Raw genomic sequence first — 13,628 nt, 5'->3', positions numbered from 1 at the left:
AATTCAGAATCGTAATATTGTAATTTGTTTAAGAATCCTGATTATTTTTATAATTAAGTAAAAGCTATTTGTAAGGTTTGTTGTTTTGGTCTAAATCTTTCCAACCCCCCCCATAAACGTTTTACAATGACGACTTTTATAAGTTTTTTTAGGGTGCTGTAAACGAATATATACTTAAAAAATGGTGCAGAGAAATATTTTCCATATAAAAAAATACTTCTGCAAAAAGTGAGGGATCACATTGAAATATAAATTAAACGTAAATTGAGCACCCACTTTATTGCCACCTAGGGAAGGGTTATTTTTTGCTTTTTTTGGGGGGGAGGCAAAAGTATTTTTTGTTTCTTTTCTGATTTCCTCTTTCCATAAAGACACAAGGATATTTAAGAACAAAAATAAAGAATAATCTGCTGCTTTTCGAACTGCCAACAACCATTGTAAAAAAGAACATGTGAGGGTTGTATGTTCATCCAGTCAAAAGTAGCTGAGCAGTTGCTTGGTTCCCACCAGTTTTGGCAAATAGCAAACAGAATCCTGAACAGAAGCGTGTGCTCTATCCCAACTATCATCAATGGACCTGAGGTAATCTCGACAGCATCAGACAAAGCCAAACTCTTTGCCAAGAACTTTGCAGCTATTTCTACCCTTTGCGACCAAGACCACCAAACCCCAATATTTCCTTCTGTATCAGAAAACACGCTATGTGATATACTAATATCTGTACGTGATGTTGCCAAGCTAATCTAAAACCTTGATTTCAGTAAAGCAACCGGCCCTGACGGTATTCCAATCATAGTACTCAAAAAACTTAACCCAGAACTAGCGCCCATACTTACAAGACTGTTTAAACGTTATCTTAAGGATAATTGCTTCCCAACATCCTGGAAAACCTCATCAGTATGCCCTGTATTTAAGAATTCAGGTGATCCTTCACCCCCCTCTCAGTACAGGCCAATAAGGTACATGTGCGTTATGAGTAAGTTGCTGGAACCTGTGTTAAATACAGAAGTAATCAACCATCTAAGCAAAAATAACCTTCTTAGTGACACACAATATGGGTTCCATTCTGCTAGATCTACATCAGATGTGCTTACAGTTATATCTCAGAGGATTAGCGAATTTCTTGACGGAGGCTACCTTTCTAGGGCAATTGCTCTTGACATATAAAAGGCCTTTGATGATATATGGAATAAAGGTTTACTTCACAAGATCTCCAGCTATGATATAGCTGGAAATGTATTCTCAATTATTAAGTCATTTCTCTCTGATAGGTTCATAAGGATAGTAGTTGATGGGCCGAAATCAGAAGCTCACAGCATTAATGCTGGAGTCCATCAGAGGTCCATCCTGGGTCAAACTCACTTCCTGATCTACATTAATGATCTTCCAAATCACATCCTTACATCATTCATATACATTTATGCTGATGACACTACTATCTATCGTAGCACATAAAAGACCGTAAATGACTAAGCTTTCTCCGATTCTCTCCTCTGATCTTGAGCACCTGGTACAATGCGGAAAGAGGTGGCTGGTTACTTTTAATGCATCTAAACCCAAGCTTTTATCTTTACATCATCAACACTCTGATCCATATCTGGCATCAATTGAAATGAATACCTCTCGTCTTAGGGAAGCCTCATGTTCTGACAAGCTTCTAGGCTTTATCTGAAATGAAACACATCAAATCTGTTGCCAAGGCTGCTGGAAAAACGCTGGGATCCTTCTATCGATCTGGTAGATATCTACCTGCTGATGCAATTCTTTAGCTATATAAGAGCCAGATTCTCCAAGGATGGAGTACTTGTGCCACATCTGGGTAGAAGCTGCTAGAAAGAACTTATCCTGCCTTGATAGCGTTCAAAATAAACTTCGTAGCATCGAAGATGTCCTTTTCTTTTCCCTGCAACCTCTTTCTCACAGAAGAGATGTTGCCAGTTTGTCTCTGCTTTATCGTTATTTTCATGGCAAGTGCTCGACTGAGCTTCAATCTATGGACCCCATCACCAAACTTTCACAAGAAACACTCGTCTAGCTGAAAACACTATCAACAATCCCCCCACTCTTTATCTGTTCCTAAACCTAAATTCCATGAACGAAGCTTCTTTCTTAGAACTACACACCTGTTGAACTGTCTTCCGTTTGCCTGCTTTTTTAGCTACTACAATATGGTTGTCTTCAAGTCCAACGTAAACAAGTTTTTGATGAGCCGTTCCACTTAAGTTAACAAATTTACCGAATTTCCATTACTAACATTACTATATTGTCCAATTGACTACTGTACACTCTTTAACCCTTATGCTCGAGTGGTCATTGGGCCTTGATAAGTGATGATGCCTACATAAAATTTGCAGATATCTGTCATTCCTTATGTCATCAGTGGTGACCATTTTTTTTATCTGCAAGTGCGCATATATGCCACAAACAAGTAGTTTTCCAAATATTAAGCAATGTAATTCCTTATGTGATCAGTGGTGATCAGTTCTGTATGTGCAAGTGCATACTTAATTGGCCTCCACTGATAACAATTAATTACATACTTTAATATCCAGATACCTACTGGTTTGCAGCAAATTTAAATGTGATATTCGTTTTCAGCATACCCGAAAACCTATCGAAGTTGTAATGTTAAAGATGATTGTAAATGTGGAAAATAAATAACAATTTACCAAAACGGCTTTCAGACAGTCAAAGAAAACAAATTAAAAAAATTATCACCTTGTGGCCAGAAAGTGGGTGCTTATTTTACATTAAATTTATATTGAAAACTGATCCCAACTTTTTGAAAAAGTAATTTCCTTGTATCATGAAAAATCATTCTCTGCGTCACTCTTGAAGTATATATTCGTTTTTAGCACACCTGAAAAACTTTAAACTTGTGAAGCAGTTAATATCATTTAAAATTTATAAAATTATTTTGTCTTTGGTAGACAATAAAGAAGTTGTTTTTTTACGTTTAAGTTTATTGAAAACAAGAAACTGTCTACAGTGAAAAATTTTCAACAATACATCAACATTTTCATTAGGATTATTCGCTTAGTAAATGTAGTTATCTCCCTTACATTTTTAACGTATTCTGCAAATGCGCAAAAATCGATACTAAATTCATGTAGTAATACTTACGTTTTTGTTTTATAATCTGCTTTCGATTAACTTTATCTGCTTTTATAAAGGAAAAGATTTTTCAAATGTGATTGACTTTACAAGCTCAACTTAACATTCAAGATGACGAACGGAAGAACAAGTTCGCAGAAAACAAAATTAAAGAGGACAAAAAGTTATTGCGAAATAGAGCCGATGTATTTGGTGAATATCACGGATAAAATTAGTATTATTTTATTTAACATTTTAATATTTACATGAGAGAGAACAGATTACACGTTTCATCTTTATTAATTCTCTAATTCGTTGCACGTGCAATCTAATGGCGGAAACTGATAGCGTAACATAGTTTAGAAAGCCGTCTTATATATTTTTTTTAATTTCTAATTATGTCTTGATTGGGGTCTAAAGTTAATCTCTATATTGAAAAAATCATACGTGAAAGAAGTTTATAATGAAAAATGTTTTCACATCGGCTTTAAAGATAATTAGTAACATAAAGTCTTAAGATATTGGATTAAAAAAAAGATAGTTTTATTAGCCTCTCCCACAAAAGTGAGAGTTTAGTAACAGATCTAGCTTTGCACAATAAAAACAAGAGACAACACGTAAGCATAAGTCCTACAGAAGCCAAAAAATGTAAGAAAATCCATTTCATTTTAGACCTAGGGTTAGAGTTAGGGAATTTCTTGAAGTCAAAATAGTAGAGTATCACTAATTCATAAATCAAAATCATTGTATTAAAATGGAAATATTGTGTTAGAAATATTAATTCAAATCGTTCCAATGTAAATGTTTTCTTGTAACGAGTGTTCATTATGCAGGCTTAGTTAAATGAGGATCCCATGAGAATAGCATGAAGTTTAAGATTACTGAGTTTTATGAACAGAGTACGACACGTGGTTAAAATGAATGTTAATATTTTCTGAGAGAAAAACGGTCATTAAACCATGTAAACAAATTTTCGTGATAATTTTTTCATTAAAACCACATTAAATATTTTTAAATATATTTTGTGAAAATATTTAATGAATACTGCTTATTCCTGAAATATTAAAAGTATTTTTAATTGTTAACATCTACAATGTTTTATTTTTATATAAAAAAAGCAAACAGGTATTCATGAGTTTTTTTTTAATTTAAAAAGACAATAATTTGCGATTTTAGTCATCATATCGGTGTCACTGGACACATAAATCCATAAAAATAAAATGGAGTTTTTAAAGAAAAGGAAATAATACAATCCACTCAATAATTGATATTTAAAAGTGTATTATCCATTTTCATATTAAGTTAAATGAAATGATAATTAGTAAAATAAAGTCTTAAGATATTGAATTAAAAAAAAAGATTGTTTTATTAGCCTCTCCCCCAAAAGTGAGAGTTTAGTAACAGATCTAGCTTTGCACAATAGAAACAAGAGACAACGCATCACGCATAAGTCCTACAGGAGCAAAAAATGTAAGAAAATCCATTTTATTTTAGACCTAGCGGGGGGCGGGGCGCTTGTCTTTCACCAGTCACTAACTTCTATGTGTGTGACTCTGTGTTCACGCATTCATAATCGGGATCTATCAATTTTTAGTGTTAGGGTTAGGGTTAGGGAATTTCTTGAAGTCAGCGAAATCACTATATTAGGATAAAATGACATTTATTTACGTGTTAGGAATATTAATTCAAATCGTTCCAACATAAATGTTTTCTTGTAACGAGTGTTCATTATGCAGGCTTAGTTAAATGAGGATCTCATGAGAATAGCATGGAGTTAAGATTACTGATTTTTATGAAAAGAGTGTCACACGTGACTTGAAATGAATGTGAATATTTTCTGAGAGAAAAAGGGTCATTAAACCATTTAAGCAAAAGTTTGTGATAATTTTTATCATTAAAATCACATTAAATATTTTTTAATATTTTTTGTGAAAATATTGAATGAATACTGCTTATCGTAATGTTCCTGAAATATTAAAAGTATTTTTAATTATTAACATCTACAATGTTTTATTTTTATATTAAAAAAAAGCAAACAATAATTTGCGATTTTAGTCATCATATCGGTGTCAATGGACACATGTATCCATAAAAATAAAACTGAGTTTTTAAAGAAAAGGAAATAATAAAATACGTTCAATAATTGATATTTTAAAGTTTATTATCCATTTTCATATTAAATTAAATCAAATGACAAAATAAATAAATAAATAAATAAATAAATAAACCACGATAAAATATTTAGTTTAAAATACAAATAACGATTTACTAAACGACGTTTTATTTACTGGATATTTTTCCGGCATTCACCGGAAGTTATTATCTTCCCTAGTAAGTTCGATTTGTTTATATTTTTATCCTTTTAATTAACGTATATTGAAAAAAAAAAACTGAAAGAAACAAAAAAAAAAAACAAAAAAAAAAAACTTTGTTGAAAACACAAAGAGAAAAGATAAGAAGCGAAAAGTTATAAAGGCTGAATGGGTAGTCGTATGCGTAAGGAAATAACACAACTAAAAGCAAGGAGTTGGACATGTGGGTAAAGGGGAGGATTTGCCGTATAGTTGTACAAATAGCTTCCAACCCTGTTATATAAAAAAAAAATGTGGATGTATATATAGTAAACAGAAGTTTGTTTATATTTCCGTGATTATTGAAAATGTAATCCTGTGATTAAAATTTAATTAAAAATTAACCATGTTGTTATAAATAATAAAAAGAGAGAAATAATGCAAGATGAAGTTTTAAAATTATTAAATGTGTTTTATTTTATAATTTAAAAATAAAAACAAAATGTTAGTTTTGTTCTCGAAAAGAAATAATGAAAGATGAAGTGAAATACTGAATTCTTGTGGAGACGCATCCAAGAACAATATAAAATGTAAAATCAAACCAAATCCTGTTTGTATTGTTCATTGTTTTAAATTTTAAATTACAAAATAAAAATTTTAAATTATAAAATAAAAATGTTAAATTATAAAATAAAACACATTTAATCATTTTAAAACTTAATTTTTCATTTCTTTTTTGTGTTAACCAACGTATTATTTGTATTGCTTAATGTTTTAAATTTTTAATTATACAATAAAATTTTAAATTATAAAATAAAACACATTTAACCATTTTAAAACTTTATTTTCATTTCTTTTTTTTTTTAACCATCGTATTATTTGTATTGCTTAATGTTTTAAATTTTTAATTATACAATAAAAATTTTAAATTATAAAATAAAACACATTTAATCATGTTATTTGTTGAACAATATGGTTAAAATTATATGTAAACAAATTTCTTGATATAGACTGGTAACGACCCAAAGTGTCCCCTTTTTTAATAACGGGGTTGGAGACTATTTGTACAACTAAACGGCAAATCTGCCGGTAAAGGATATAAACAAAGTTCGTAGTTAAGATGAAATAATATATTTAAAAAAAAAAAAAAAAGAAAACGTTAAAAATATTAAAAAGTGTCTTTAAGAAGGAGATATATAATGCTTCTTACCGGAGATAGTTTAAAACGGCGAAGGAAGGACAATAGAAGATAAAAGACAGCGACATGTGAATCAAGAAAGGCTGCTGACAACAATTACGGAACAAAACACCGGTCAACCTGCCGGTGTTGATTCTATTAGAAAAATGTCCGGACAAGGGAGATAACTGTTGAAGGGACATAATGCATGGAAAATAGACAACTATCTGAAAAATAAAAAATTTATAATTATTGTAATGTGTTTGTATTTTAAAAAAAATATGTTTTATTAATTGAAAAGGCGGGTTAAGAGTTAATATTGGAAATTAACTCTGCTGTTTTGTTAAGTAAACTACTTTTAATTAATTCGATTTCGAAATTTATTTTCACTTCAAAATTTCGTGTATATATATATATATATATATATATATATATATATATATTTATATATATATATATATACATATATATATATATATATATATATATATATGTGTATATATATATATATATATATATATATATATATATATATATATATATATATATATATATATATATATATATATACGTCCTCTACCCTATCCCATCCTTAGGTGTATCAGAATTTGGGGGGAATTTTTGACACCCCTAACACGAAACTGTGAATAAAATATAAAAAACTCGTAATTTCTCTTTTTAAAGTGGGGTGTTCATTTTCTATATGGAATATACTTCCAAAATAAACTATTAAAGTCGTTTAAAAAATAATAGAAATATTTTTTTTTTTTATAAAACAATGTTTACAAAGTGCCGGTGTGCGTTCATGCAGCCATGTTTTTTTACGTAATGAAATCAATTGAATTTTACGAGTTAATTTTTTGCCAATTTTTACACTGTAAAAATCTATCAATTGATTAACTTTTTACTGTATTTTCATGATCAATATGAAATGTTATGCTCTTTCCAATAAACCGATTATAATATTTTAGACAAACGATTTTTTTTAATTCCCCCCCATTTTAAAATGTCTTAAAATTTTAATAATTAATTTACTCACCAAAGTTTTATATATCACAAATTGAAGATAAAGGTCAATAAATAATATATTGTAAATTAAAACAAAAAAGAAGTGTTTTGGGGATTTACCTGTAAAGTCCAAAGTGTAAAACCTTTTTTTTTTTTTAACCATGTTGATTTTTTGAATTGCCCAGTAAGTATTGGACTCTGCCGACAATATTTTTTGATTTAAACACGAGGGAATTTTATAAGTAGTTCAGTAGAAATACACCTTATATAAAGTATTTTAACCCAATAATAATAATACATCAATTATTATAAGTAGAAAGATGCGATTACATATCAGACAACTTCACAAAATATAACTGCTACACAACTTACTATGTCGATACTGTATATGGCTAATCAGTTTATAATTGTTGGATTTTTCTCGATCTGATGCTGATAACTGTATGTTGTTCAAGACACTTGTTTAGTCGTATGCTTTGGAAGGATAAATTGTCCCCGAAAAATGTTCACTAAAATTGATGCTATGACAAGCATTCAATACAAAATGCCCTGGTCTAATTTCTCATAGAAGTAGGACAATGAACAATTACAAAATTATTGCATCGTTTTATTCTAAGTAAACAGATTCGTTGACATAAATAACAAAAACAACACAAAATATAACTGCTACATTGCTACAATGCTACATATCTATGTTAAGGCTAATCAGTTTCTAATTGTAAAATTTTTCTCCATATCTGACGCTGCAACAGTAAATGATAATCAGATGTTGTTCAATACACTTGATTAGTCGTATGATTTGGAAGGCTAAAATATACACTGAAATTGATGTAATGGCAGCCATTCAATACGTAATGCACTGATTTAATTTCTCATATAAGTAGAAAAACGAACATTGCCACAGTTATTTGTTTTTTTTTTCTAGATAAGAACATCAAAGAGTTACAAATTTATTGCATCGGTTTATGCATATCTTGACAGTTGGAGACCAACCAGATCTCGTTGCTGCTACAGATTTCATGACATCTTGGAATTTAAAATTAATTCAGAGTTGTAATTTGCCACATAACACATAGAGATATAAATTATTGCATAAGCAACAGTTCTACTAGATAAGACAAACGGAAGTGGGCCAGGGTCATTACTTCCTGATCGTGTCCTGTATTAAAAAATCTTGCGCAATAAACATTTTGATGAGAACAACAATGATAAATAACTAAAACCTTAAGTAGGCATTTAGACATGAATACTCGATATAAAATAGACGTTTTATTGAAATGTAGTGGATTTATAAACGTTACGCCATAACTTCGACATGAAAGCTGAATGTTCTTTATAAATTTTATCATTTTACTTCTTGTTGTGGATGAAGTATATCAGATCTCAATATATCTCTAAACAGTACAAGTGTGTGTTCGCATGTTTGTCTAAAGCTGATTTCCTGAAAACAGAACAGCTATATACATGACAAAAATATGACTTGTCAGTTTTTTTTTTACTTTGTAGGGAAAATCAAACTTACTTGGCTAGTATGTGTGTGTGCATCTGAGGGTTGGCTATTTAACAAAAAATATAATGAAAGACTAAAATCGTTAAAGTTGCTTTGATGGGTAACTGTCGGAAAAGCGACGTAGAATGTCAATATTTCTATGAAAATGAGACAGGTGAATAATAACAGACGTGAAGTGAATGGAGTATATTTTTAGAAGGCGTGCTACGTACGTAGTCATGTGCAATCAACTTGAAAGATTGGCGAGTTCTAGAGTTGGGACATTTGACAACAGAATGCAGAGTTTTGGAGTTAATAGTTGTGAAAGCAGTGCCTGGTTATGTATTTGGACGTTTTGACAACAGAATATCAAATTTTGGATTTGGGAATTTTGACAATATAATGTAGCATTATGGAGTTAATAGTTTTGACAACAGAGTGTCTGGTTCTGTATTTGGACGTTTTACAACAGAGTGTTGAACCTACCTGATAAATTATTAGTTTAACAATATACTTAAGTTAATTTGAAGAGATCTTCCTGGAATTTATAGTTGATTATATCTATGATATGAATTCATATCCGAGACAAAGTTAAGGATAGTTGTTATCCTGTCATTGCTAAAGTTTGGTCTTGTAGACATTCTGTCTGAATATTTCTTAGGATTTTTCATTAGACCAGTTAGTAAATTTCATATACTTTTGTCCTTTTTATTTCAATTTACTTCACTCGAAGTTCTCAGAAATAAAGAGACTCCCTACCTGTGGTTCACCCTTGCTCTATATGAGATACATAGATATTTGAATGTCCTATTAAAGTTCATTTGTCTTCTGTATATTTTTGAATATAAGCAGGTAATGGCGCATCCTACCAGATTATCGGCATGGGCTGATTTTAATCTCACTTGCTCTTGGTTCACCAGGTATATTTTTAAGGTAGTTTTTAAAAATCTTTAAACTAATTTCAGTTGCTCTTAAAATGACTAGAATAGAGTTGTTCAAATATTCCAGTTTCTTTTCTATGTCGTACATAAGATGTTGGTATTTCGTTATTTTCCTCTCAATATGTTTTACCCAGTATTATTGGAGACATGAACGTCTAAGGATGCTTCATTCTCCATCTTGTTCCATATCATAATGTAAGGTTTAATAGATCCGTTTTATAGACATAGTGGATAGTGTATCTAACTGAAGCATTCAATATTCAACAGTTTACAGATTATCATGCATTCTTCATTGGTCATCAAAATCTGATGGCACTTGTCATTGCTGACATCAACTCATCTTCATTGTTTATGAAAATTTGATCGTGAACCGTCATTATAACTTTGTTCAGATCATAGTGAAACAATCATCTTTAAAGTCTTCCTTATTTATAAAGTCACAGGTGAATAAATACAGAAAATACCTGTAATAATATTGTTTGGCCCATTTTTCCAATTTTTTCTAATGGAACTTCTGGAGTATTTTTAACAATTTTTGGGGGTGATTTCTGTAGCAGACTTATTTTCTGATTCTATCATATTTCCGAAAAAGTCAATGGTTTTGTGATAGAGGTTTTCCTGCTAGCTCGTTTCGTGATGTTAGTATACAATTTTGTGGTTTTGCATTTTAGAAGATCATCAGATATTGTACACTGTATGTGTCAAAGTTGACTTTTGTGTCCCATGTGTGTTTTAATATGACTTAGATTTGACTTCCGTATGTGTTTTGATATGACACCGCAAAGTTAATTACTGTGCAAAAAAACTGACATTGGTCTAAAGAAACCAGATATTTCACAAGAATTTTTTTTCTCTTTTGTTTTAATTTTCTTATCACTTTATTTTTCATGGGGATGGGGCATTCTACCGGATACCAAATATTCTCCCATTAGTTTAATTCCTCCAACTGAGAGATCTTTTAAAGATTCTAACCGTCCCTCCTGTATGTTTTTATATGAGTCAACAAATTTGACTTCGCTTCAAAAGAAGAGCCACATTCTTAAAAAATTGGTGTTTCTCTCCCCTATGTTTTTATATGATTATGCTAATCTGACTTTCATATGGCACAACAAATCTGACTTCCGTGCAAAAGAATAACCACACACTCCACAAGAATATGGTTTCTCCCTCGAATGTGTTTTCATATGATACGATAAAGTTGACTTGTGTGCAAAAGAAGAACCACTTACTTCACAAGAATGGGGTTTGTCTCCTGTATGTGTTTTCATATGGATCAATAAAGTTGACTTCTGTGAAAAATAAGAACCTCATACTTCACAACAATGTGGTTTGTCTCTTTTTTCATTTTTCTTAAACTTTTTCATCTAGGATGTGGGACATCCAACCAGATGTCTGACATTTACCCCTATTTTAGTGAGTCCAACCAAGAGATCTTTTCAGGATTCTAGCCGTCCCTTTCAGTGCAATCGTTTGTATTTCACTTGTACTTGGTTCACCGGGTATGCTTGCTATGTACTTTTTAAAGTTCTTTTTCATAAGCCCAGTTGCTCCTATGATGACTGGTATAATTGAAACGTCTTTTAATTTCCAATTTCGTTTCATATCATACATAAATCTTTGATACTTTGTAATCTTTTCCCTCTCAACTCTGTTAAGCCCTGTACCATTGGGAACACTGACCTCTAATATGGTCGCCTTTTCGTTTGCTCTGTCCCAAATCACTATATCTGGTTTAACAGCTGCGTTTTCAAGATATGTAGCAGTAGGGGTTATGTAGTCATAGTAAATAGTGTAGTTGTCATTCCCAACTGTTCGTTCGGGTATATGTTCCCAGGAGTTTTTTTACTACACTGAATGTTGAGTTTCTTACATATCTTCCAGTGAAGGTATTTGCAAACTCCGTTATGGCGATCTGTATAATAACCGTCTCCAAGTAGGACTTTGCAACCAGAAATCAGGTGGCCCATACTCTCAACCTCAGTGCTACAGAACCTGCATTTATTATTGTTGCTTAGACCACACATCTTTTTGAAGGCGTTTGTCATGAGGCCCTGGTCTTGTGCAGCCAATATCAACCTCTCTTGGTCGTAATGGAGGGATCCTCTTTTGAGCCAGTCCAGGGAACCATCCCTATCAATATATTCTTGGGATAGTTCAGTCGGTAGGTATTTTGCCCGTTTATGGTTGGTCCATTCTTCTGTTTTAACACTATGGAACTGGCTAGTGTATTTTTTCCGACTTTTCTGGGCTATGTCAGTGGCAGGCTTGTTTGGGTTCTCAGTATCATTTGTAAGGCAATCTTTTCCAAAATGAGTGGCAAGTTGTGTTATAGATGTTGTACTACTTGCTCGATTCTGATAATGGTCTTTAATTTTCATAAGCTTGGGGTTACAGGAACTTATTATGTACTGACCTATGCTGACGATTGTGGCTCTGTGTTGATGATTGACTTCCGAGAGTCCCATACCTCCTTCTCGCCTGGGTAGGTACAAACGAGGCATGCACTGATTTCGATAAATAACTCGGTACAAGGTTAGCATTTTCCTTGTCTTTGTGTCGAGCCAATTTATGTCTTTCTGAGGCCAGTCAATAATGCCAAAACTATATGTTAGTACTGGCATGGCAAGTTGGTTAATTGCCGTAATTTTGTTCTTGTTTGTGATTTCGGTTTTGCAGATTTTTCTTACCCGGCGTAAATATTCTTGGCTTAGTTTCTCTCTCATCTTTGAATGCTGGATGGACTCATTTTCATCAATGCCGAGGTATTTGTATGTTTCCTGTTCATCCAGTTCTCTGATTACACTATTTTCATCGTGCTGTATATTTTCAGTATATATCTTCTTGCCAGCTTTCAGAGTACACATAGCACACTTATCCAGTCCGAGCTTCATTTTGATGTCATTAGAAAAAGTGTGCACAATTTTTAGTAGATTATCTAAATCCTTATCCGAGCTAGCATAAAGCTTAAGATCATCCATGAAAAATAAATGGTTTATTAACTTGGAGGATTCTCTTTGGCGGCTGTTGCTTAGATTATAAGCACCTTGGTAGTTCTTTAGAAGCTTACTTAGAGGATCAATTGCCAGGCAAAATAGTAGAGGAGATAGACTGTCTCCTTGGAAGATTCCTTTTTTTGTTCTTATATTTAGGATGGATATCCTTCCCCCGTTATGGTTTAAGGTAATGGATGTTTGCCACTCCTTCATTTGGGCAGCTAAAATTTCTCGTATGGTCGGGTGGATTTTATATAATTCAAGGCATTTTAGTATCCACGAATAGGGTACACTATCAAATTCTTTCTGATAATCTATCCATGCCATATTTAGATTTCTTTTTCTTTTCCTGCAATCTTCCAAAATGGTCTTATTAATGAGCAATTGATCTTTGGTGCCCAGGCAATTTTTCCTACATCCTGTTTGTTCCTCCTCAAGATAATCACCGGATGAAAGATGGTCATATATGCTGTCAGCTATTAATCCAGTGAACAGCTTGTAAGTCGTGGTTAGGCAGCATATTGGGCGATATTTGCTAGGGTTTTTGGTTTCTGTGCTTTTAACTATTAAGCTTGTATCGCCTTTTAATAGCCATGATGGTGTCGCTTCATAAGCTTTCAACATTCTGGTGAAACC

Source organism: Euprymna scolopes, chromosome 46 (assembly GCF_053919585.1).
Source record: "Euprymna scolopes isolate OS-2025 chromosome 46, ASM5391958v1, whole genome shotgun sequence".
Lineage (NCBI taxonomy): Eukaryota > Metazoa > Mollusca > Cephalopoda > Sepiida > Sepiolidae > Euprymna > Euprymna scolopes.
This window is presented reverse-complemented; position numbering follows the sequence as displayed.